Source organism: Oncorhynchus masou, chromosome 16, assembly GCF_036934945.1.
Source record: "Oncorhynchus masou masou isolate Uvic2021 chromosome 16, UVic_Omas_1.1, whole genome shotgun sequence".
NCBI lineage: Eukaryota > Metazoa > Chordata > Actinopteri > Salmoniformes > Salmonidae > Oncorhynchus > Oncorhynchus masou.
Window position 1 is genome coordinate 35,893,216 of NC_088227.1, and position 26,671 is coordinate 35,919,886.

General features: G+C 44.7%; 1 pseudogene; it reads left to right on the forward strand.

The window, feature by feature from the left end:
• The window catches only part of LOC135557907 (alpha-(1,6)-fucosyltransferase-like), a 205,579-nt pseudogene that overhangs the window by 126,487 nt on the left and 52,421 nt on the right, over window positions 1-26,671 (forward strand).

Sequence of the window (26,671 nt, forward strand, 5' to 3'; positions counted from 1 at the left end):
CCCTGACATGGACTTAGCCCACTGTACACAGTCTTCATTCATTACTGCTCCAGCCTGCCAGCCAACCTGTATCCCTCTAACACGGTGAAGAGTTATTCACAGTATCCCTCCACCAAGCAAATGCATTAGCTGGCAGCACGTAGCTACCCCTCTCGCTGCTTTCTTTTCATAATACAACCACAGCTCAGCATACCACTGCCCTACATATAGAACACCAACCTGTCCTTATGTCAGCTCGTGTTAGTCACAGCAACAGTGCAGAGCCGCCACGGAGCACAATAGCACAATATCACGATGGCTCTCAATAGCAGGCTAGAAGGACTGGACTGCCATTACGGCTTGTTGTTTGCATGAAACAGGAAGCAGGGCCTCTTTGAGCCGACACGGTGCACAGTGGCACAATATCATGGTGATAGATCAATAGGAGGCCAGAAGGACAGCTAGTTGTGTTTGAGCCGCAGCTGTGTTGAGGGGTGTAGTCAGTAAAGCATGAAGGGTCTCTATGGAATTACATGGCACCAATTACATGTCCTTACGTACCAACTGCTCTGCATGTTCCACAATCCACATGCTGACGTACACTGGCAGTACAGTTAACTTACCTTTTACTACGCTAGTCCGAAGCGATACTGTCTCACATGCACAAGAATATGCATGCAGAACCAAAGACACATGCAGACTTAAAAACGCACACATGCACGCAAGCACCCAACCACACACACAGAGACGGCCTATAAGACCACCCAGGATAACACTGGCCATCAGCCAATCCCATACCCCACACAGACACATGAGGAACTTGATATATCCCTAGTAAAGCCACACAGGCCATTCCCTATTATGTCTCAATGCACACTCTCTACCCAGCATCTCAACTCTATCCCCAGCATCTCAACTCTATCCCCAGCATCTCAACTCTATCCCCAGCATCTCAACTCTATACCTAGCATCTCAACTCTATACCCAGCATCTCAACTCTATACCCAGCATCTCAACTCTATACCCAGCATCTCAACTCTATACACATCATCTCAACTCTATACCCAGCATCTCAACTCTATACCCAGCATCTCAACTCTATACCCAGCATCTCAACTCTATCCCCAGCATCTCAACTCTATACCCAGCATCTCAACTCTATACCCAGCATCTCAACTCTATACCCAGCATCTCAACTCTATACCCAGCATCTCAACTCTATACCCAGCATCTCAACTCTATACCCAGCATCTCAACTCTATACCCAGCATCTCAACTCTATACCCAGCATCTAAACTCTATACCCAGCATCTCAACTCTATACCCAGCATCTCAACTCTATCCCCAGCATCTCAACTCTATCCCCAGCATCTCAACTCTATACCCAGCATCTCAACTCTATACCCAGCATCTAAACTCTATACCCAGCATCTAAACTCTATACCCAGCATCTCAACTCTATACCCAGCATCTCAACTCTATACCCAGCATCTAAACTCTATACCCAGCATCTCAACTCTATACCCAGCATCTAAACTCTATACCCAGCATCTCAACTCTCTACCCAGCATCTCAACTCTATCCCCAGCATCTCAACTCTATCCCCAGCATCTCAACTCTATACCCAGCATCTCAACTCTATACCCAGCATCTCAACTCTATACCCAGCATCTCAACTCTATACCCAGCATCTAAACTCTATACCCAGCATCTCAACTCTCTACCCAGCATCTCAACTCTATACCCAGCATCTCAACTCTAACCCAGCATCTCAACTCTCTACCCAGCATCTCAACTCTATACCCAGCATCTAAACTCTATACACAGCATCTCAACTCTATACACAGCATCTCAACTCTATACACAGCATCTCAACTCTCTACCCAGCATCTCAACTCTATACCCAGCATCTCAACTCTATACCCAGCATCTCAACTCTATACCCAGCATCTAAACTCTATACACAGCATTTCAACTCTATACACAGCATCTAAACTCTATACACAGCACCTCAACTATATACCCAGCATCTACAAGTCAAACACTTTGATGGGGTTAGGAGTTGATAGATAAGGTGTGTATTCTCATTAACCTGGCAGCTCAGATCCATCTCTCTCTCTCTCTCTCTCTCTCTCTCTCTCTCTCTCTCTCTCTCTCTCTCTCTCTTTCTCTCTCAAATATATATATATATATATATATATATATATTGATCTCTCTATCTCCCTCTCCCTCTCTCTCTCTCTCTCTCTCTCTCTCTCTCTCTCTTTCTCTCTCAAATATATATATATATATTGATCTCTCTATCTCTCTCTCCTCTCTCTCTCTCTCTCTCTCTCTCTCTCTCTCTCTTTCTCTCTCAAATATATATATATGTATATATATATATATATATATATATTGATCTCTCTATCTCTCTCTCTTCCTCTGTCTCTCTCAATTCAATTCAAGGGGCTACATTGACATTATTTAACATTGCCAAAGCAAGTGAAGTGGATAATATACAAATGTCAAATAAACAACAATGAACAGTAAACATTACATTTACAGAAGTTCCAAAATAATAAAAACGTAAAAAATGTCATATTATGAATATATACAGTGTTGTAACGATGTGCAAATGGTTAAAGTACAAAAGGGAAAATAAATAAACATAAATATGGATTGTATTTACAATGGTGTTTGTTATTCACTGATTGCCCTTTTCTTGTAGCAACAGGTCACAAATATTGCTACTGTGATGGCACAATGTGGTATTTCACCAGAAGAGGAGTACCCAGTAAAGGAGTTAATCAAAATCGGGTTTGTTTTCAAATTCTTTGTGGATCTGTGTAATCTGAGGGAAATATGTGTCTCTAATATGGTCATTTATTTGGCAGGAGGTTAGGAAGTGCAGCTCAGTTTCCACCTAATTTTGTGGGCAGTGTGCACATAGCCTGTCCTCTCTTGAAAGCCAGGTCTGCCTACGGCAGTCTTTCTCAATAGCAAGGCTATGCTCACTGAGTCTGTACAGTGTCAAAGCCTTCCTTACGTTTGGGTCAGTCACGGTGGTAAGGTTTTTTGCCACTGTGTACTCTCTGTTCAGGGCCATATAGCATTCTAGTTTGCTCAGTTTTTTTGTACATTTTTTCCAATGTGCCAAGTAAGTACATTGTTTTCACTGAGTACATTGTTTTCACTGTGGAAATGTACGAGTCTGCTATTAATGATAATGCAGAGGATTTTCCCAAGGTTTCTGTTGACACATATCCCACGGTAGTTATTGGGCTCAAATTTGTCTCCATTTTTGTGGATTGGGGTGATCAGTCCTTGGTTCCAAATATTGGGGAAGATGCCAGAGCTAAGGATGATGTTAAAGAGTTTTAGTATAGCCAATTGGAATTTGTTGTCTGTATATTCTTGTCCAGTTCTGGCATTTAGGTCACCACAGACTAGTACATGTCCCTTTCATTGAGGATACCATCAACACCGCAGGCCTTTTTGGGTTGGAGGGTTTTTATTTTGTCCTGTAGATCATTCAATGTAATTGGAGAATCCAGTGGGTTCTGGTCGTGTTTAGTAGTTGATTCTAAGATTTGTATTTGATCCTGTATTTGTTATATATGTATCTGTTTGTTCTTTGTTATAGAGCCAAAAAGATTGGAGAAGTGGTTTACCAATACATCTCCATTTTGGATAGATAAATCTTCGTGTTGTTGTTTGTTTAGTGTTTTCCAATTTTCCCAGAAGTGGTTAGTCTATGGATTTTTCAATTATTGAGCTGATTTCTGATGTGCTGTTCCTTCTTTTTCCATAGTGTATTTCTGTATTGGTTTAGTGATTCACCATAGTGAAGGCGTAGACTCAGGTTTTCTGGTTCTCTATGTTTTTGGCTGGACAGGTTTCTCAATTTCTTTCTTAGATTTTTGCATTCTTCATCAAACCATTTGTCATTGTTGTTCATTTTCTTCGGGTTTTCTGTTTGATATTTTTAGGTTAGATAGGGAAGCTGAGAGGTCAAATATACTGTTAACATTTTCTACTGCCAAGTTTACACCTTCACTATTACAGTGGAATGTTTTGTCCAGGAAATTGTCTAGAAGGGATTGAATTTGTTGTCACCTAATTGTTTTTTGGTAGGTTTCCAAACTACATTCCTTCCATCTATAGCATTTCTTAATATTACTCAGTTCCCTTGGCTTTGTTGGCTCATGATTGAGTATTGCTCTGTTCAAGTAGACTGTGTTTTTGCTGTGGTCTGATAGGGGTGTCAGTGGGCTGACTGTGAACGCTCTGGGAGACTCTGGGTTGAGGTCAGTGATAAAGTAGTCTACAGTACTACTGCCAGGAGATGAGTTATAGGTGTACCTACAGTAGGAGTCCTCTCGAAGCCTACCACTGACTATGTACATACCCAGCATGTGACAGAGCTGCAGGAGTTGTGACACCTTTTGTTGGTTATGTTGTCATAGTTGTACCTAGGGGGGCACATGGGAGGAGGGAATGCTGTCACCTCCAGGCAGGTGTTTGTCCCCCTGTGTGCTAAGGGTGTCAGGTTCTTGTCCAGTTCTGGCATTTAGGTCACCACAGACTAGTACATGTCCCTGGGCCTGTAAATGATTGTTCACCCCCTCCAGGATGGAGAAGCTGTCTTCATTAAAGTATGGGGATTGGAGAGGGGGGATATAGGTACCACACGGGATTACATTCTACTCTGTTAATTAAGATCATTTCCTTTTGAATTTCTAGCCAAATGTAAAATGTTCCTGTTTTGATTAATTTGATGGAGTGAGTTAGGTCTCCTCTATCCTCTGTACCTCTGAGTCCCTTCCCTGTTTCACACCTGGTAGTTTGGTGGATGGGACTAGCAGCATCTCTCTCTGTATCGCTCTCTCTCTCTCGCGCTCTCTCTATTTCTCTGGCTCTCTGGCTCACTCTCTCTCTCTCTTGCCTTCTCACTCTCCCTGTCTCCCTCTCCTTGTCTCTCTTTCTCTCTCTCTGTCTCACTCTCGCTCTCTCTATCTCTCACTCTCTCTCTCTATCTCTCTCTCCGTCTGTCTCTCTCTTTCTCTCTCTCTCTCTCTCTCTCTCTCTCTTTCTGTCTCACTCTCTATCTCTCTCTTTCTGTATATCTTTCTCTCTCTCTCTCTCTTTCTCTGCATATCTCCCTCTTTCTCTCTCTCACTCTCTCTCTCTCACTCTCTCTGTCTCACCCTTTCTCACTCTCTCTCTCTGTCTCTCTTCATCACTCTTTCTCTCACTTGTTTTTTCTCTCTCTCTCTCTCTCTCTCTCTCTCTCTCTCTCTCTCTCTCTCTCTCTCTCTCACTCTCTATCAATTCAAATCAATTCAATTTACTTTACTGGCATGACATTACAATGTACATATTGCCAAACGCTTACTTTGGATATTTAAAATATGAAAATAAGAAGAATCAAAATTGTCAATGGGACAACAGTAGCAGCAATAAGCAAGGGTCAAAATAACCATACATTGAATAATAACTATAAGCATACAGTAGAGGACATGTGCATGTTGATTGGTCTGTCAGACACTGTCCCTCATCTTATGGCAGGCAGCAATGTAGTTTTTGCCAACCCACAGCTCTCTGCGTCCTCCTCCAAGAGGACAGGTGGCCTACTCTCATCAGAGAGGTCTTTGAAACCTTGAATTAGGGTCTCAAATCTGGGGAATTGACACTCTCTAATTGTTTTATATTTTTGACATTTTGTCAGGAAATGCAGCTCCGTCTCAGGTTCTGCTGTTGTGCAGTGGTTGTACAGCCTTTTCTCTACAGGGAGACAGGTTCTGCTGTTGTGCAGTGGTTGTACAGCCTTTTCTCTACAGGGAGACAGGTTCTGCTGTTGTGCAGTGGTTGTACAGCCTTTTCTCTACAGGGAGACAGGTTCTGCTGTGGTGCAGTGGTTGCACAGCCTTTCCTCTACAGGGAGCCAGGTTTTCCTGTGTCTATCCTTCTCAATGGCAAGGCTGTGCTCACTGAGCCTGTACTTTGTCAAGGTTTTTCTAAGGTTTTGATCAGTATCTATGGTCAAATATTTAGCCACAGTGAACTGTCCATTTAGGGCCAGATAGCAGTGCATTGTGCTTGTGTTTGTGTTTCCCAATAGGTAATGTAGTGTTGCTTTGTGCTTGTGTTTCCCAATAGGTAATGTAGTGTTGCTTTGTGCTTGTGCTTGTGTTTCCCAATAAGCAATGTAGTTTTGTTTTGACTGTGTTGTAATTTGGTTTATCCTGATTGATTGGATGTTCTGGTCCTGAGGCTTCAGTGTGTTAGTAGAACAGGTTTGTAAACTCAGCCCCAGGACCAGCTGGATGAGGGGACTCTTTTCTTTGCTCAGCTCTTGGCATTGCAGGGCTTGGTAATGATATGAGAGGGGGAACCTGTATTTTAGATGTTTCCAAAACTGAATTGCTCTTTTTTGAATTTTTATTATTAGTGGGTATTGGCCTAATTCTGCCCTGCATGCATCTTACAGAACTCTGCATGCAGGGTTTCGATGGGGTGTTTGTACCATTTGATGAAATCTTGTTTTGCAAGTGGATCCCACACCTTGCTGCCATAAAGTGCAATTGGTTCAATGACACATTCAATTAGTTTTAGCCAAATTTTAATTTTCTTGTAATGGCATAGAATGCCCTGCTTTCTCTTTCAGTTTACTCACTGCCTCATTAATACGGTGTCTAGTTAAGCTTATTTTTAAACCTAAGTAATTGTAGTGTGTGCAGTACTCTATGTATACAGTGGGGAGTACAAGTATTTTATACACTGTCGATGTTGCAGGTTTTCCTACTTACAAAGCATGTAGATGTCTGTAATTTTTATCATTGGAACACTTCAACTGTGAGAGACGGAATCTAAAACAAAAATCCAGAAAATCACATTGTATGATTTTTAAGTAATAAATTTGCATTTTATTGCATGACATAAGTATTTGATACATCAGAAAAGCAAAACTTAATATTTGGTACAGAAACCTTTGTTTGCAATTACAGAGATCATACTTTTCCTGTAGTTCTTGACCAGATTTGCACACACTGCAGCAGGGATTTTGGCCCACTCCTCCATACAGACCTTCTCCAGATCCTTCAGGTTTCGGGGCTGTCGCTGGGCAATACGGACTTTCAGCTCCCTCCAAAGAATTTCTATTGGGTTCAGGTCTGTAGACTGGCTAGGCCACTCCAGGACCTTGAGATGCTTCTTACGGAGCCACTCCTTAGTTGCCCTGGCTGTGTGCTTCGGGTTGTTGTCATGCTGGAAGACCCAGCCCCACAACCCATCTTCAATGCTCTTACTGAGGGAAGGAGGTTGTTGGCCAAGATCTCGCGATACACGGCCCCATCCATCCTCCCCTCAATACGGTGCAGTCGTCCTGTCCCCTTTTCAGAAAAGCATCCCCAAAGAATGATGTTTCCACCTCCACGCTTCACTGTTGAGATGGTATTATTGGGGTTGTACTCATCCTGCAGGATTTTAATCCATGACTGCGTAGTGTGTTACTAATGGTTTTCTTTGAGACTGTGGTCCCAGTTCTCTTCATGTCATTGACCAGGTTCTGTTGTGTAGTTCTGGGCTGATCCCTCACCTTCCTCATGATCATTGATGCCCCACGAGGTGAGATCTTGCATGGAGCCCCAGACCAAGGGTGATTGACTGTCATCTGGAACTTCTTCCATTTTCTAATAATTGCGCCAACAGTTGTTGCCTTCTCACCAAGCTGCTTGCCTATTGTCCTGTAGCCCATCCCAGCCTTGTGCAGGTCTACAATTTTATCCCTGATGTCCTTACACAGCTCTCTGGTCTTGGCCATTGTGGAGAGGTTGGAGTCTGTTTGATTGAGTGTGTGGACAGGTGTCTTTTATACAGGTAACGAGTTCAAACAGGTGCAGTTAATACAGGTAATGAGTGGAGAACAGGAGGGCGTCTTAAAGAAAAGCTGACAAGTCTGTGAGAACCGGAATACTTACTGGTTGGTAGGTGATCAAATACCAATGTCATGCAATAAAATGCTAATTAATTACTTAAAAATCAGACAATGTGATTTTCTGGATGTTTGTTTTTTATTCCGTCTCTCACAGTTGAAGTGTACCTGTGATAAAAATTACAGACCTCTACATGCTTTGTGAGTAGGAAACCTGCAAAATCGGCAGTGTATCAAATACTTGTTCTCCCCACTGTATATATGCAGGGTTCAGATTGCAACGCTGGCGAAGGCCCCGCCCCTGGTTAAAGAATTCTGTTATTTTCTTGCAAATTATAATGCTGCACGTATTGTCAGTATACATTGATTTAATTATGTCATGTTTTACCCCCTACACCACTTTCAATAACTTTGTAGAACAGTCCTGTATGCCAAATAGTAACAAATGCTTTTTGGAAGTCGATAAAGCAAGCGTATATTTTTGTTTTATTTTGGTGGACATGTTTATCTATCAGGGTGTGTAGGGTGTAAATATGATCAGTTGTGCGATGTTTTGGTATAAATCCAATTTGGCTTTTACTCAAGACATTGTGCTTATTAAGGAAGTTTGGAACTCTTACATTGATAATACTACAGAAAACCTTCCCGTTTCTCTCTCTCACTCTGTCTATCTATATTTCTCTCTTTCTCGCTCTATTTCTCTCTCTATCTCTCTCTGTCTTTCTCCCTTTCTCTACCTCTGTCTCTGTCTCTCTTTCTCTATTACTATTTCTCTATTTCTCTCTGTCTCCCTCTATCTCTGTCTCCCTCTCTCTCTGTCTCCCTATCTCTCTTTCTCTCTCTGTCTCGCTCTCTCTCCCGCTCTCTTGCTCTCTCTCTCTGTCTCTCTTTCTCTATCACTCTTTCTCTGTCTCTCTCACTCTTTCACTCTCTCTGTCTCCTTTTCTCTCTCTCTTCTCTCCGTCTCTCTTTCTCTCTTTCTCTCCCTAGCTCTCTTTTCTCTCTCTCTTACTCTCCCTCTCTCTGTCTACCTTTTCTCTCTCTCTCTCTCTCTCTCTCTCTCTCTCTTTCTCTCTGAAGTGATGACACTGGGCTCACCACATTACATTGACAATGACGCACTTTGTCACAGAGACAGTGGCGATGGTGGCTCCATATTAGCCATTGGGTTTAGCCATGCCTTAAAGTGAGATGGGGCGGGGGGGGGGGAGAAGGTGGGAGGCAGAGTTAGATAGATAGAGAAAGTGGTGGTGAGAAAGTGTTTGAGAGTAGAGAGAAGAAAGAGAGAGAGAGTTAAAGAGAGAGAAAGAGGGAGAGATAGTGTTAAAGAGAGAGAGAGAGTGTGTTAAAGAGAGAAATAGAGAAACAAAGAGAGAGAGAGAGAGAGAGAGAGAGAGAGAGAGAGAGAGAGAGAGAGAAAGAGCAAGAGAAAGAGATAGATAGTGAGAGAGAAAGAGATTTAGAAACTAGAAAAGAAGCTAATGGCTGAGCAAGAAGCAAATGGGAGCACTAACTGAACACCTACTGAAATCTTCACTGTACCATTGTTATTTGGAAATACAATTTTTGAATGAGAGAGAGAGAGAGAAAACAGAACATCCCAGTCTCTTTGTTTTCTCATCACAGCGCATTGTGGCTCTTGGAGCGTTGTACATCACGGTGGAAATGTAAATTGCAGTGTCATGCTGAACAATCCTGTGGGGTTGCTGAGCCTCGGCTCTGTCAGGGCCAGTCACACAATGCCTCCACTGTTACAGCCAGCAAGCCTTGTTCCTCTGAGCTGCGTCTGTCCTTCTCTGGGAGTTTGGCTCTGTTTTCTCAGCTCCCCTGGCATCTGTCTGTCTATGTGGGTCCGTGTGTGTCTGTCTGTCCATCTGTCCATCCATCAATCCCTTTGTCTTTCTGTCTGTTTGACTAGCTCTCTTTCTCTCTTTGTCCCCAAAGGAGCCAGGCCAAACACATGAAGTAAGACAGGAGGACGCTAGAGGAAGTGGTGACACGTACAGACCAGGGGGGGACTAGCAGGGGGTTAGGAGTGGAGTGGAAGGCGACACAGTCACAAAGAGCAAGAGGTGGAGACCCTAGCAGGACAGGGCTGGAACAACAGCAAGGGGCGTCGGTCATGCTCTAGCACACGGAGAGGAGGCTGAACCTCACCAGAGATACACTGCCCCAAAAACCCTCCTCTCTCTCACCACCTCCCTCCCACTGCCCCTGCACTGCGGTGCCAGTGAGGATGCCCCGGCGGCTGTTGTGACGGGTCGCGACGGTGTGTGTAGGTGGGCAGGCTGAGCTACGATGCGGCCCTGGGCGGGCTCCTGGCGCTGGGTTACCCTGGTACTGCTGGCGTGGGGCACGCTGCTATTCTACATCGGGGGCCACCTGGTGAGGGACAGTGAGCACCCAGAGAGATCCAGCAGAGAGCTATCCAAGATTCTTGCCAAGCTGGAACGCCTCAAGCAGCAGAACGAGGACCTACGACGCATGGCTGAGTCCCTCAGGTAACTACCCACCTGAAGGGAGATGTGTGTAGAGGGGTAGAGGTATGGGGGAGGTGGGATTGTGTGTGTGCGTTTGTGTGCGTGTGTACTTCTAGGCGAGTGTGTGTGTGTGTGTGCCTGTGTTTACTTGCATGCGTGTGTGTGTGTGATGGCGTACGTGCTTGCATTAGTCATGAGTCCAGCCATAGGTGCAGCTTTCAGTTCCCCCCTGTGATATCCTCAATTGCTTTGGAATACAGACACACGCACGCACACGCACACACACACACACACACACACACACACACACACACACACACACACACACACACACACACACACACACACACACACACACACACACACACACACACACACACACACACACACACACACACACACACACTTCGGACAGCTGGTCTCCGATTAAATCCCTTGCTTTTGTAATTATTCAATATTGGCTGGAAAACAAAGGTAGGATTCATGGCACCAAAACATGTCCATCTTTCAGACAGACACTGTCCAGATGGGTCTCAGTCAGAGACAGTGTTTGTTGTTGAACACATCTTTCAGACAGACACTGTCCAGATGGGTCTCAGTCAGAGACAGTGTTTGTTGTTGAACACATCTTTCAGACAGACACTGTCCAGATGGGTCTCAATCAGAGACAGTGTTTGTTGTTGAACACATCTTTCAGACAGACACTGTCCAGATGGGTCTCAGTCAGAGACAGTGTTTGTTGTTGAACACATCTTTCAGACAGACACTGTCCAGATGGGTCTCAGTCAGAGACAGTGTTTGTTGTTGAACACATCTTTCAGACAGACACTGTCCAGATGGGTCTCAATCAGAGACAGTGTTTGTTGTTGAACACATCTTTCAGACAGACACTGTCCAGATGGGTCTCAGTCAGAGACAGTGTTTGTTGTTGAACACATCTTTCAGACAGACACTGTCCAGATGGGTCTCAGTCAGAGACAGTGTTTGTTGTTGAACACATCGAGCCGTTGTTCTGGGACCAGTCAGTCTAATTTGTTATAGCAGTAGGGTTGTTCCTTTTGCGTCTGGGCCTTTAATAATTTAAGAAGAAACTGTGCACTTTAAAAGCTTGTAATATTAAATAAAGGTCCCTTTAATATAGACGGAGAATTCAATGCATCTGATTTTTAATATGAATAATGACTTGCTAAATTACCAAAATTATGCATTTTGCATCTGTCAACCCTGTGTCACTTCTAGGAAGATATTAATCCACATTATCCCAAAGGTTTTCATTATCATTGTAAAGCCCTCGTTAATTTGTTGCTATGACAAAGTCATCTCTGGAGATGATTATTAATTTAATGTGAACAGTGATTCATTTCCGTCTGTCCTTCAGTTTAAGGTCAACCCTGTCATGTGAACTGAACTCTCGTTTTAATATGATGGAACTATTCCTTAAAAAAATAAAACATTTTCAAAAGAAACATCTAGTCGAATCAGGTGAGCTGGTTCTACTCTTTTGGGCAATTTTCTGGTGTTTTGTGGTGGAAAACTGAGCAGGTCATGCATAAAGCGTCAAACCTGATAACCATACAGTAAAGACAGCATTGGAGGCTGCGGAGGCGAGGACGGCCCATAACAATGACTGGAATAGAATGGCATCAACACATGGAACCTTCAGTATGTGTTTGATATATTTGATACCATTCCACTGATTCCATTCCAGCCATTACCATGAGCCCGTCCTCCCCAATTAAGGCACCACCATCCCCCTGTGATAGACAGGCTAGAAGTGTTGTTTTTTTTAGCTTGCATTCAATTGCCCCTCCCTGTTACACACAACAAGCTTCCATTCCTCCTGCCACAAGGGGATTTATGGCTGATTTAAGAATAAATCATCAACCCTGTTATGGTCAGCTCTGTTATGGTCAACTCTGTTACGGTCAACCCTGTTATCGTCAAGACTGTTACGGTCAACCCTGTTATCGTCAAGACTGTTACGGTCAACCCTGTTATCGTCAAGACTGTTACGGTCAACCCTGTTATCGTCAAGACTGTTACAGTCAACCCTGTTATGGTCAACCCTGTTATGGTCAGCTCTGTTATGGTCAACTCTGTTACGGTCAACCCTGTTATCGTCAAGACTGTTACGGTCAACCCTGTTATGGTCAACCCTGTTACGGTCAACTCTTTACGGTCAACCCTGTTATGGTCAACTCTTTACGGTCAACTCTTTACGGTCAACCCTGTTATCGTCAAGACTGTTACGGTCAACCCTGTTATCGTCAAGACTGTTACGGTCAACCCTGTTATGGTCAACCCTGTTATGGTCAGCTCTGTTATGGTCAACTCTGTTACGGTCAACCCTGTTATCGTCAAGACTGTTACGGTCAACCCTGTTATGGTCAACCCTGTTACGGTCAACTCTTTACGGTCAACCCTGTTATGGTCAACTCTTTACGGTCAACTCTTTACGGTCAACCCTGTTATCGTCAAGACTGTTACGGTCAACCCTGTTATCGTCAAGACTGTTACGGTCAACCCTGTTATGGTCAACCCTGTTATGGTCAGCTCTGTTATGGTCAACTCTGTTACGGTCAACCCTGTTATCGTCAAGACTGTTACGGTCAACCCTGTTATGGTCAACCCTGTTATGGTCAGCTCTGTTATGGTCAACTCTGTTACGGTCAACCCTGTTATGGTCAAGACTGTTACGGTCAACCCTGTTATGGTCAAGACTGTTACGGTCAACCCTGTTATGGTCAACCCTGTTATGGTCAACCCTGTTACGGTCAACCCTGTTATGGTCAGCTCTGTTATGGTCAACTCTGTTACGGTCAACCCTGTTATCGTCAAGACTGTTACGGTCAACCCTGTTACGGTCAACCCTGTTATGGTCAAGACTGTTACGGTCAACCCTGTTATGGTCAACCCTGTTATGGTCAACCCTGTTACGGTCAACCCTGTTATGGTCAACCCTGTTACGGTCAACTCTTTACGGTCAGCCCTGTTATGGTCAACCCTGTTATGGTCAACCTTGTTATGGTCAAGTCTGTTATGGTCAGCCCTGTTATGGTCAAACTTGTTATGGTCAAGTCTGTTATGGTCAAACTTGTTATGGTCAAGTCTGTTATGGTCAGCCCTGTTATGGTCAACCTTGTTATGGTCAAGTCTGTTACGGTCAACTCTGTTACGGTCAGCCCTGTTATGGTCAACCTTGTTACGGTCAACCCTGTTATGGTCAACCCTGTTACGGTCAACCCTGTTATGGTCAACCCTGTTATGGTCAACCCTGTTATGGTCAACCCTGTTACTTACTATTGTAATGTTTTTATTTAACCTTGAGATGAGAAAACTACTTTTTATGAAATAGAACATGTGTTCTTTATGACAGTGAATGAAAATGAGGTGAAATCCAAAGTTTTTTTTTACAAAATTACAGTTCTCAAAAGGCACCGATTTCCGATTTGGTGGAAGGGCCCTGTACAGGAGCAGTGTTACCATACAGTGTCATAATGTTACTGCCTTTCTGCCCTGTGTGTGTGTGTGTGCGTGCTTGCTTGCGTGACTATGATCATGTCACTGTGAAGTGGATGACATGGCACACAACAAGAATCAGCATCTCCTTTATTACGTCATTACATATACATTTGCATGTAAAGAAGTGTTACACAGTAAAATGCTGCTACCACAATAAACAAAATACAGACAGACGATAAACGGACTAAATAAACAGACTAAATGTATAGACGCAGAATGTACACAAACACACATAGCATGTACACTATCGGCATTGTACAGTAGACGTGCCTGAGGAGGAAGGCAGCCATTTACTCAATATCTCACACCTTCGCTCCATGACCTCCCACACTCAGCATCCCCCTCCCTGATTTGAGTGACAGGCCAACAGCCCACCCACCACCAGTCACCCAGCAGCACTAATGATTTGGGTGAATACAGGGTCGGTGTGGCGATCCGCCTCTGGGCTCCGCCCTCTCCACAGCTGTCAATCACCTGGAGATGATGACACACGCAGGCCAGATGGCGTGACGGGCGAAAGAGAGATAGATAGAGAGAGTGTGTGTGTGTGTGTGTGTGTGTGTGTGTGTGTGTGTGTGTGTGTGTGTGTGTGTGTGTGTGTGTGTGTGTGTGTGTGTGTGTGTGTGTGTGTGTGTGACATCCGGCCTGAGGGATGAGGGCCTGATCAATCCCCAGGCATGTGGATGGTGGGAGGGAATGAGGGATGGATTGATGGAAGGAGGGAATGAGGGAGGGAGGCGAGGGATGATGGACGAGGTGAGTTCTGGACCATGCAGAGATTTAAGGGGTGGAGGAAGGGGGAGAGGAGTGGAGGCCACCATGATAGAGGTTTTAGGCTGGGTTTTGTGTAAAAGCACTTTGTGACATCTGCTGGCGTAAAAAGGCTGTATAAATACATTTGATTGATTGATAAATTGATTGATAAATTGATTGATTGATAGGGGGTTAACATGGGCAGAAGGGAAAGAGAGTGCAAGGAATAACAAATAGGAATGAAGAGCGATAGAAAGACAATAAGAAAGAGCTGAATGGTTTTATTGGCTTTTCTCCAGTGTCTATTGACTGTTATCTGTCCATTAGACGGTCTCCTCTCACTGATATGTTATCTGTCCATTAGATGGTCTCCTCCCAGTGATGTGTTATCTGTCCATTAGACGGTCTCCTCTCACTGATATGTTATCTGTCCATTAGATGGTCTCCGCCCAGTGATGTGTTATCTGTCCATTAGACGGTCTCCTCTCAGTGATGTGTTATCTGTCCATTAGATGGTCTCCTCCCAGTGATGTGTTATCTGTCCGTTAGACGGTCTCCTCCCAGTGATGTGTTATCTGTCCGTTAGACGGTCTCCTCCCAGTGATGTGTTATCTGTCCATTAGATGGTCTCCTCCCAGTGATGTGTTATCTGTCCGTTAGACGGTCTCCTCTCAGTGATGTGTTATCTGTCCATTAGACGGTCTCCTCTCAGTGATGTGTTATCTGTCCGTTAGACGGTCTCCTCTCAGTGATGTGTTATCTGTCCATTAGATGGTCTCCTCCCAGTGATGTGTTATCTGTCCGTTAGACGGTCTCCTCTCAGTGATGTGTTATCTGTCCATTAGACGGTCTCCTCTCAGTGATATGTTATCTGTCCATTAGATGGTCTCCTCCCAGTGATGTGTTATCTGTCCATTAGACGGTCTCCTCCCAGTGATGTGTTATCTGTCCGTTAGACGGTCTCCTCCCAGTGATGTGTTATCTGTCCGTTAGACGGTCTCCTCCCAGTGATGTGTTATCTGTCCATTAGATGGTCTCCTCCCAGTGATGTGTTATCTGTCCGTTAGACGGTCTCCTCTCAGTGATGTGTTATCTGTCCATTAGACGGTCTCCTCTCAGTGATATGTTATCTGTCCATTAGATGGTCTCCTCCCAGTCATGTGTTATCTGTCCGTTAGACGGTCTCCTCCCAGTGATGTGTTATCTTTCCATTAGACGGTCTCCTCTCAGTGATGTGTTATCTGTCCGTTAGACGGTCTCCTCCCAGTGATGTGTTATCTGTCCATTAGATGGTCTCCTCCCAGTGATGTGTTATCTGTCCGTTAGACAGTCTCCTCTCAGTGATGTGTTATCTGTCCATTAGACGGTCTCCTCCCAGTGATGTGTTATCTGTCCATTAGACGGTCTCCTCCCAGTGATGTGTTATCTGTCCATTAGATGGTCTCCTCCCAGTGATGTGTTATCTGTCCGTTAGACGGTCTCCTCACAGTGATGTTTTATCTGTCCATTAGATGGTCTCCTCTCAGTGATGTGTTATCTGTCCGTTAGGCGGTCTCCTCCCAGTGATGTGTTATCGGTCCGTTAGACGGTTTCCTCTCAGTGATGTGTTATCTGTCCATTAGACGGTCTCCTCTCAGTGATGTGTTATCTGTCCATTAGACGGTCTCCTCTCAGTGATGTGTTATCTGTCCGTTAGACGGTCTCATCTCAGTGATGTGTTATCTGTCCATTAGACGGTCTCCTCCCAGTGATGTAGGCCTAATAGACTCTGCTGGCTGAGAGACACTGTCTGCCACCACTGGCTGAGAGACACTGTCTGCCTCCGCTGGCTGAGAGAGGCTGTCTGCCACCGCTGGCTGAGAGACACTGTCTGCCTCCGCTGGCTGAGAGACACTGTCTGCCTCCGTTGGCTGAGAGAGGCTGCTTTTCTGGTTGCCAGCGATTTTAATTAAGACATGTGATGCCACACATCCATCAACATGTCTCCATCGCCATTAGGGACGAAAAGTCCTAGACCACTGTTACTTTCCCCACAAGAAATAATACAAGGACCTCCCTCGTCCCCCATTCGGCAGATCAGATCATAACTCCGTACTCCTGCTTCCTGTTTACAAGCAGAATCTTAAACATGAATTTCCCGTGACTTGCTCCGTTGAGAAATGGTCTCCAGAATCAGAGATTATGCTACAGGAGAATCAGAGATTATGCTACAGTTCTGCTTTGCTGGTGCGGATTGGGACTTTGCCAATAACATTCACGAACTGACCACCTCTGTCACCAGGTTCATTAGGAAATACATTGGTGACGTAATCGCCACACTGAAGGTTCACTGCTTCACCAATCAAAAGCCCTGGATTCACACTGAGGTTGGTGCTAAAATAAAGGACAGGGCTACTTCTTACAGGGCTATCACAGACAACCCTGAGGCTACAGCTGAGGACAGGAACAAGTACAACAAGTCCCACTATGACCTCCGCTGAGTCCTCAAAGGAGCAAAAAGGACAATATAGGAAATAATATGAAATCGTATTACACAGACTCTGACGCCCGCCAGATGTAGCATGGCCTAAAGTCCCTTATGGATTACAAAGGAAGACCAATTTGTGATCTGCCCAACGATGTCTCTTTACCAGACGAACTCAATGCATTTCATGCACGCTTTGACAATAACAACAGCGTGCCGGGTGTGAGGGCTGCCACCGACCCAGAAGAATGGGTGATCTTGCTCTCCAAGGGCCACTGACCCAGAAGAATGGGTGATCTTGCTCTCCAAGGGCCACCAACCCAGACGAATGGGGGATCTTGCTCTCCAAGGGCCACTGACCCAGAAAAATGGGTGATCTCGCTCTCCAAGGTCCACTGACCCAGAAGAATGGGTGATCTCGCTCTCCAAGTCCGACGTGAGTAAAGTCATTAATCAGGTCAATACCCCCAAGGCCATGAGGCCCAATGGTATTCCATGGCGCATTCTCAGAGCAGGCGCAGAACAGCTGGCAGGTATATTCACGGTAATTATTATTTTTAAAACAAGTTTACCACCTTTTTCTACGACAGTGTCTCATTGCTGCCTCGGGAGAGGCGATGGTTGAGTCATGCATCCTCCAAAACATGACCCGCCATACCGCACTCCTTAACACCCGTCCGATTAACCTGGAAACCAGTTACACCAATGTGTCGGAGGAAACGCTGTTCAACTGACGACCGAAGTCAGCCTGCAGGCGCCCTGCCCGCCACAAGGAGTCGTTAGAGCGCGATGAGCCAAGTTAAGCCTCCCCCCGGCCAAACCCGCCAATTGTGTGCCGCCCTATGACACAGCCTGCGATTGAATCCATGTCTGTAGTGACTTAAACCGCCTATTCACTGTAGTTTTCAACCTCTCCTTGTCCCAGTCTGTAATCCCCATATCTTAAAATGAACACCATTATTCCTGTTCCCAAGAACTCCAAGGCTTCATGCCACGACAACTACCACCCTGTAGCACTCACTTCTGTAATCATGAAGTGCTTTGAGAGGCTGGTTACGGCACACATAAACTCCACCATCCAAGACAAACTATACCCACTCCAATTCGCATACCGCCCCAACATATCGCATAGACAACGCAATCTCAATGGCACTCGACACTGCCCTTTCCCACCTGAACAAAATGAACACCTATGTGAGAAAGCTGTTCATTGACTACAGCTCAGCGTTCAACACCATTGTCCCCTCCAAGCTCATCACACAGCCCAGTACTTCACTGGGGCCAATCTCCCTGCCATCCAGGACCTCTATATCAGGCAGTGTGGAAGAAAGGCCCAGAAAATGTTTAAAGGCTCCAACCTGTCAAGCCATAGACCGTTCTCTCTGCTTCTGCCCGGCAAACAATACTAGATCAACAAGTCTGACACCAACAGGCTCCTGAACAGATTCTATCCACAAGCCATTAGACTGCCAAATAGGTGCACAGACTGTCTGAGTTGACCTTTGTATTTTATTCTTATTTTTGCCTCTATGCACACTGACAGGGCACTACACATTACACACACTGATACTCCAACACACACATAAACACTCACTCCATCATTTGCTCACACACACATATGCTCATACATTTATACTGACTCTACACACACCCACTCACATACAATCCTCATATATGCTGCTGCTACTCTGTTTATCATATATCCTATATGGCTGAGAGAGACTGTTTGCCTCCTCTGGCTGAGAGAGACTGTTTTCCTCCTCTGGCTGAGAGAGACTGTTTGCCTCCTCTGGCTGAGAGAGACTGTTTTCCTCCTCTGGCTGAGAGAGACTGTTTGCCTCCTCTGGCTGAGAGAGACTGTTTGCCTCCTCTGGCTGAGAGAGACTGTTTTCCTCTGCTGGCTGAGAGAGACTGTTTGCCTCCTCTGGCTGAGAGAGACTGTTTGCCTCCTCTGGCTGAGAGAGACTGTTTGCCTCCTCTGGCTGAGAGAGACTGTTTGCCTCCTCTGGCTGAGAGAGACTGTTTGCCTCCTCTGGCTGAGAGAGACTGTTTGCCTCCTCTGGTTGAGAGAGACTGTTTGCCTCTGCTGGCTGAGAGAGACTGTTTGCCTCCTCTGGCTGAGAGAGACTGTTTGCCTCCGCTGGCTGAGAGAGACTGTTTTCCTCTGCTGGCTGAGATAGACTGTTTGCCTCCTCTGGCTGAGAGAGACTGTTTTCCTCCGCTGGCTGAGAGAGACTGTTTGCCTCCGCTGGCTGAGAGAGACTGTTTGCCTCTGCTGGCTGAGAGAGACTGTTTTCCTCCTCTGGCTGAGAGAGACTGTTTTCCTCTGCTGGCTGAGAGAGACTGTTTTCCTCCTCTGGCTGAGAGAGACTGTTTTCCTCTGCTGGCTGAGAGAGACTGTTTTCCTCTGCTGGCTGAGAGAGACGGTTTTCCTCTGCTAGCTGAGAGAGACTGTTTGCCTCTGCTGGCTGAGAGAGACTGTTTTCCTCCACTGGCTGAGAGAGACTGTTTGCCTCTGCTGGCTGAGAGAGACTGTTTTCCTCTGCTGGCTGAGAGAGACTGTTTTCCTCTGCTGGCTGAGAGAGACTGTTTTCCTCCACTGGCTGAGAGAGACTGTTTGCCTCTGCTGGCTGAGAGAGTCTGTTTACCTCTGCTGGCTGAGAGAGACTGTTTTCCTCTGCTGGCTGAGAGAGACTGTTTTCCTCTGCTGGCTGAGAGAGACTGTTTGCCTCTGCTGGCTGAGAGAGACTGTTTTCCTCCACTGGCTGAGAGAGACTGTTTGCCTCTGCTGGCTGAGAGAGACTGTTTTCCTCTGCTGGCTGAGAGAGACTGTTTTCCTCTGCTGGCTGAGAGAGACTGTTTTCCTCCACTGGCTGAGAGAGACTGTTTTCCTCTGCTGGCTGAGAGAGTCTGTTTACCTCCGCTGGCTGAGAGAGACTGTTTTCCTCTGCTGGCTGAGAGAGACTGTTTTCCTCCACTGGCTGAGAGAGTCTGTTTACCTCTGCTGGCTGAGAGAGACTGTTTTCCTCTGCTGGCTGAGAGAGACTGTTTTCCTCCACTGGCTGAGAGAGACTGTTTTCCTCTGCTGGCTGAGAGAGACTGTTTTCCTCTGCTGGCTGAGAGAGTCTGTTTACCTCCGCTTCTGAGAGTCACTTTCTTGGCTCATTTACTGGGTACTATCATTAGCCCAGCATGATTCCACTGAACAGACACTGCCTGCTCCTGCTGCCTCCAGACTGAACTCCCATCGACCTGGTTGTCTCTGGGAAGGCAGGGGGCCTGACACTAACACTAGCCCCATTGTGAGAGCTGTCTGTGGGCACGACAGGTCATTCAGCCTGGCCTGGCCTGGAGAGATGAGCTGGAGAGTCTGGCTGTGGATTAGCGCCGACTCCTCGCCTAGTCATTTAGGGAATCTGAAATGTCTGCGGTGGTTAGTGGAATATCTAACAGAGGAATAGGTTTGAAGTAATAGCTTATCAAGTACCAGCTGGGATTTTAACGCTACACCACCTTTAACACTAGGGGATAGTCAGAGAGACAGTCTCTTTCACATGCTCTCTCTGTATCTGTCTCTCTCTCTCTCACACACATACACCCCCTCCACAAACACACACACACACACACATGGCCCCAGGCCTCTTTTCCATAAATGTTCCTCCTTGATGTAACAGTAATTGCGTTTTTGTAGCCCCACGTTCATCTGCAGGATCCCAGTAGTATGTCTTAAAAAAAAACAGAAAAAGTTTGTGCAATATTTTTCACAGGGATATGTATGCAGTTTCCTACCAATTTATACAAACTATTTCACATTTCCAAAGTGAAAGAAAATATAGAGACATTTTTTGAAGAAGTCTTGACTGCATGTATCTTCACACCCCAGAGTTAATCCTTTGTTGAAGCACCTTTGCCAGCCATTACAACTGCGAAACATTTTTGAATAAGATTCAACCAACTTTGACCAATTCGCAGGACAACATATATCCATAGATTTTGTCAATACGTATTGTTTACATTTGGTTGGGAAACACTGATGCACAGCAATATTAAGTCCGGATTGTGACTGGACCATTCAGGAAGCATCCACCCCTTCATGGAAATCCATTCTGGTGTGTCTTTGTCCAGCTGAAATATACATCTCTATCCCACGGTGAGGATTTAAGAAGACTGAGAAAAGGGAAGGGGGATACCTAGTCAGACGTACAACAGAACGCATTCAACTGAACTGTGTCTTCTGTATTTAACCCACCCCCTCTGAATCAGAGGGGGGGGCCTTAATTGACATCCACGTCTTCGGCGTCCAGGGTTTCCTCTAACTTTTTACCTGGGCTATGTTCCTTTAATATTTATTCAGATCCTGGAAAACTTTCCATTCCCCACCATTGCTTCGCTGATAATTGTCTTGGCTGTGTTGTATTGCGTGTGTTTGTCTTGTATGGTCATGTACCTCCTCCTCAGTTAGTTATTGTTGTCTTTTCACGATCCTTATTGTCTTGTTTTGTAGTTTGTTTAACAATAAGAGATCAAATAAAAACAAAAAGATTAATATTCTATAAAAGCCTAAGTGAATGTCTATCTGAGCATTCTGCATGTTGCATCAACCTGAGCAAGCCTCCAGTTCTCTCCTGGGATATGATGAATAAATGAAGGCCCTTCTGCCAGTGTGATCCTGTGATGAACAATAAGATGGTGGGCTCTGGGAGTTTCCTTTCATTGTCTTGTCACAGCGCAGCTAGAACTGGGGGTGTGTTCAGTGTGGTGAAACTTTTATGAATAGGCTTGAATGTTCCTAACTTTCTGTAACGTTACACACTTCTGACTGAACTGACCGCTGATGGGTCTTCCTCACAGTAATATCACAGGGGATTTTCTAAAGGTTAACCTTGTCCCTTATTCACTGTCATTCATCAGTCTGTCATTCATCATTATGATGTCTGTGTGTCTCTGTGTGTATGTGTGTGTGTATTTCTGTGTGGGTGTCTCTGTGTGTTTCTCAGTGTATGTGTGTGTGCATGTCTCTGTGTGTGTGTCTCTGTGTGTCTCTCTCTCCCCCTCTGTGTGTGTGTGTGTGTGTGTGTGTGTGTGTGTGTGTGTGTGTGTGTGTGTGTGTGTGTGTGTGTGTGTGTGTGTGTGTGTGTGTGTGTGTGTGTGTGTGTGTGTGTGAGTGTATATGTGTGTATCTGTGTGTGTTTTCTAAATGTTAACATTGTTCCTTACTCACTGTTATTCATCAGTCTGTCATTCATCCTTCCGTCATTCATCCTTCTGTCATTCATCAGTCTGTCATTCATCCTTCTGTCATTCATCAGTCTGTCATTCATCCTTCCGTCATTCATCCTTCTGTCATTCATCAGTCTGTCATTCATCCTTCTGTCATTCATCAGTCTGTCATTCATCAGTCTGTCATTCATCAGTCTGTTATTCATCAGTCTGTCATTCATCAGTCTGTCATTCATCAGTCTGTTATTCATCAGTCTGTCATTCATCAGTCTGTCATTCATCAGTCTGTCATTCATCAGTCTGTTATTCATCAGTCTGTCATTCATCAGTCTGTCATTCATCAGTCTGTTATTCATCAGTCTGTTATTCATCAGTCTGTTATTCACCAGTCTGTTATTCATCAGTCTGTCATTCATCAGTCTGTCATTCATCAGTCTGTCATTCATCAGTCTGTTATTCACCAGTCTGTTATTCATCAGTCTGTTATTCATCAGTCTGTCATTCATCAGTCTGTCATTCATCAGTCTGTTATTCATCAGTCTGTCATTCATCAGTCTGTCATTCATCAGTCTGTCATTCATCAGTCTGTCATTCATCAGTCTGTCATTCATCAGTCTGTCATTCATCAGTCTGTCATTCACCAGTCTGTTATTCACCAGTCTGTTATTCATCAGTCTGTTATTCATCAGTCTGTCATTCATCAGTCTGTCATTCATCAGTCTGTCATTCATCAGTCTGTCATTCATCAGTCTGTCATTCATCAGTCTGTCATTCATCAGTCTGTCATTCATCAGTCTGTCATTCACCAGTCTGTTATTCATCAGTCTGTTATTCATCAGTCTGTCATTCATCAGTCTGTCATTCATCAGTCTGTCATTCATCAGTCTGTCATTCATCAGTCTGTCATTCACCAGTCTGTTATTCATCAGTCTGTTATTCATCAGTCTGTTATTCACCAGTCTGTCATTCATCAGTCTGTCATTCATCCTTCTGTCATTCACCAGTCTGTCATTCACCAGTCTGTTATTCATCAGTCTGTCATTCATCAGTCTGTCATTCATCAGTCTGTCATTCATCAGTCTGTCATTCACCAGTCTGTTATTCATCAGTCTGTGTTTCTTAGCTTAGTTCCCAACTGAGAGGAGAGGGTCAAGGGAGTGGAAGCTGCAAAACAGTGTGTGTGTCTGTGTGTGTGAGTGAGTGTGTTTGTGCGTGTGTGAGTGTGTGTATATGTGTGTCTGTGTGCATGTGCGTGAGTGCATAGTATGTGTGCATGGGAAGCCTAGTGGTTAGAGTGTTGGACTAGCAACCGGAAGGTTGCAAGTTCAAACCCCCGAGCTGACAAGGTACAAATCTGTCGTTCTGCCCCTGAACAGGCAGTTAACCCACTGTTCCTAGGCCGTCATTGAAAATAAGAATTTGTTCTTAACTGACTTGCCTAGTTAAATAAAGGTTAAATAAAATACATTTAAAAAAGTGTGTGTATTATAATGAAGATAAGGTTATAAGGTTATTGCTGCATGATGTTCCCCACTCAGGGAGAAAATTGAGTTTGCATGCCTTGATGACTCATTAGCCTTGGTCTCTCTTGATGCATGTACTTAGAAGCTATTTATATTTTCTTATAAATATGAATGTATTAGATAACGTGTGTGTGTGTGTGTGTGTGTGTGTGTGTGTGTGTGTGTGTGTGTGTGTGTGTGTGTGTGTGTGTGTGTGTGTGTGTGTGTGTGTGTGTGTGTGTGTGTGTGTGTGTGTGTGTGTGTGTGTGTGTGTGTGTGTGTGTGTGTGTGACTGTCCTCGTGGGTACCGAAAATACCTAAAAGTCCCCACAAAGATAGTAAAACAAGGAAAATTTGAGATTAGGTTTAAGGGTTAAGGTTAGGTTTAGTGTTAGGAGTTAGGATTAGGCTTAATAGTTAATGTTAGGATTAGGGTTAATAGTTAATGTTAGGAGTTAGGATTAGGGTTAAGGGCAGGAACAGATTGGGAATGAAAAATGGCCGGCTAGAAGGAGCACAAATTGGCACAATGGCTCTGGCATCAAGGTGGCAAGGATCTCTGGAACCAATTCAATTCAATTCAAGGGGCTTTATTGGCATGGGAAACATGTGTTAACATTGCCAAAGCAAGTAAGGTATATAATATAACCATCTGACTAGTAAAACAAATAATACAGGAAGACATGTGTTGGTGAAAAGACTGGTGAGCAGGCAAGTCATAGAATAAAATTAAAATAAATATGTTTCCTACATCCTTAAATGATCAGTTTCTGCAGCAGCTCACTTCTCTCAGCAGTGCCATCTATAACCAGGTCACGGTCCAGGGCCATTAAAGCATCTCGCTCAGTAGCCATGAGCATAAAAGCCTCCAGGTGTTGTTGAGATAGAGTGCTCCTGAGCTTACTCTTGATGAATTTCAGAGTAGGGAAGCTCCGCTCGCAAGCTACTGTACCTGGATTACTGACAGGGTAAGTAGGAACCTGTAATCAAGGTCCAGGATGTGGTAAGTGTCGGTCACTAGGTTGTACTGACTAAGAATACAGTAGCAACACACTGGACAGTCCTTGCCAGATGAACAGCTATTGTTCACCATCTCCACCTTGTCTTCATTTCCTTCAGGCCCATGATCCTCCATAGTCCTGGTTGTGTTCTTCAAAGCCCCATTGTTTAACCTCGTCCACTGTTCTGCCAGACTCATGAGCTCACCATGTAAATTGGCCACCGTCGCTCTGCTGTCAAATTTGATCAAACATTTGCTTAGTTCTTGATGGGCTCTGTGGAAGGCCATTGGCACTGGATGTTAACTAACTAAAGTTCTTAGGGTCCAGAAGAGCCATACAAAGTGCCATTACTCAGAAATCGCAGATGGATAGTATCTATAACTGTATCCAGAATTCGATTATGGACACCAATCATGTATGCACTCTCTGCCTCAGTAAAAGTATAATCTAATGCCATCTCTCCAGGTGTGATTTTCTTCTTTCGAGCACTTTTTGGCAGAGTGGTCTCTAACTCCATCTCTGTTTCCTCATCCCGTTCCTGCAACTTCCTGTCTGAAGCTGCCTTGACTTTTTCAAAATCTCTAGTCATTCCTTTCAGCTGCTCTTCTTTCTTCTACACAACCATACGATGTGCAGACGGAATGTCCATTTCACTTGTTTGAAGATATTTTGAGACTGGTGAGGTGACCTGAAATATTCTGAGTCAAATCTGAGCTGTAAGTATTGTTTCATAATTCAGCAACCCCTCTAAGTATCTTTATGCCTTGACCCGTGCAGTAGTGTTGATGTTTTTCTGATCTTGCATGGTGAGAAGGACATCAACATACAGACCCTCATCTGGATTTCCAAAAGCTCCAAAGACCTTCTTTAACTTCTTTAAGGTACCGTCTTCAGCCCAACAACGTGTCTCACCAGTTGGAGCAAGACGTCTGTGTCAGGCATTTCCAAATACCTGAAGGTACCATATTCATCTTTACAAACAATAGTATGCAAGTATAAACACCATGGGACCACGCAGCCATTCCTCTCAGGAAGGAGATGCGTTCTGTCTCCTAGAGATGAACGTACTTTGGTGCGAAAAGTGCAAATCAATCCCAGAACCATAGCAAGTGACCTTGTGCTGGAGGAAACAGGTACAAAACTATTGTTGTGACTTTGTATTAGTTAATGTCTCACCAATGAGTTCGTACCACACCAATCTTAGTTGAGTATTTATTTACTAGAAAGCTAAAATGATGATAAAAGATACACATACACAAAAACACATTCTAGGCTATTGATTAGGACTTAGTATAACGGGCCAACACACTACGGCACGTGTTACCCACAATGGGGATTTAAAAGAGAGAGAAAAATAGAAAATACACGAGGGAAATATACATTTGCGTGCCTTTGTCAGCTATGCTTATTCTAACCCTAGCCTTGCCCCGAACTCCCGCTCTTATGGGTCAGAATATAATGATGTAATTACGTGTTGGAGGTCTCAGAGGGGAAGCTCTGCGTGGGTCGTTTAGGCTTCTCAATGACGCACTTCTCCGACGCAACTCTCTGGTTGTCCTCACGATGTCAGTGTCCTTTTGGCTTAGTGGTCTGATTCCTCAACCTTGCTCTGGAAGGGCTCTTCTGAGGACAGACAGCGCTGTAGTTCAGGGCTCACAGCGTAGGAATGAAACAGTGTATATACCCCGATTCGATGGAGAGGCTAGGTGGTCCGGCTTGAAAATCACCCGCTTACATTTACATTACATTTAAGTCATTTAGCAGACGCTCTTATCCAGAGCGACTTAGGCATGAGTATAATTTTTTTTCTTTGTCTTCAACCTTGTGTTGCGTTT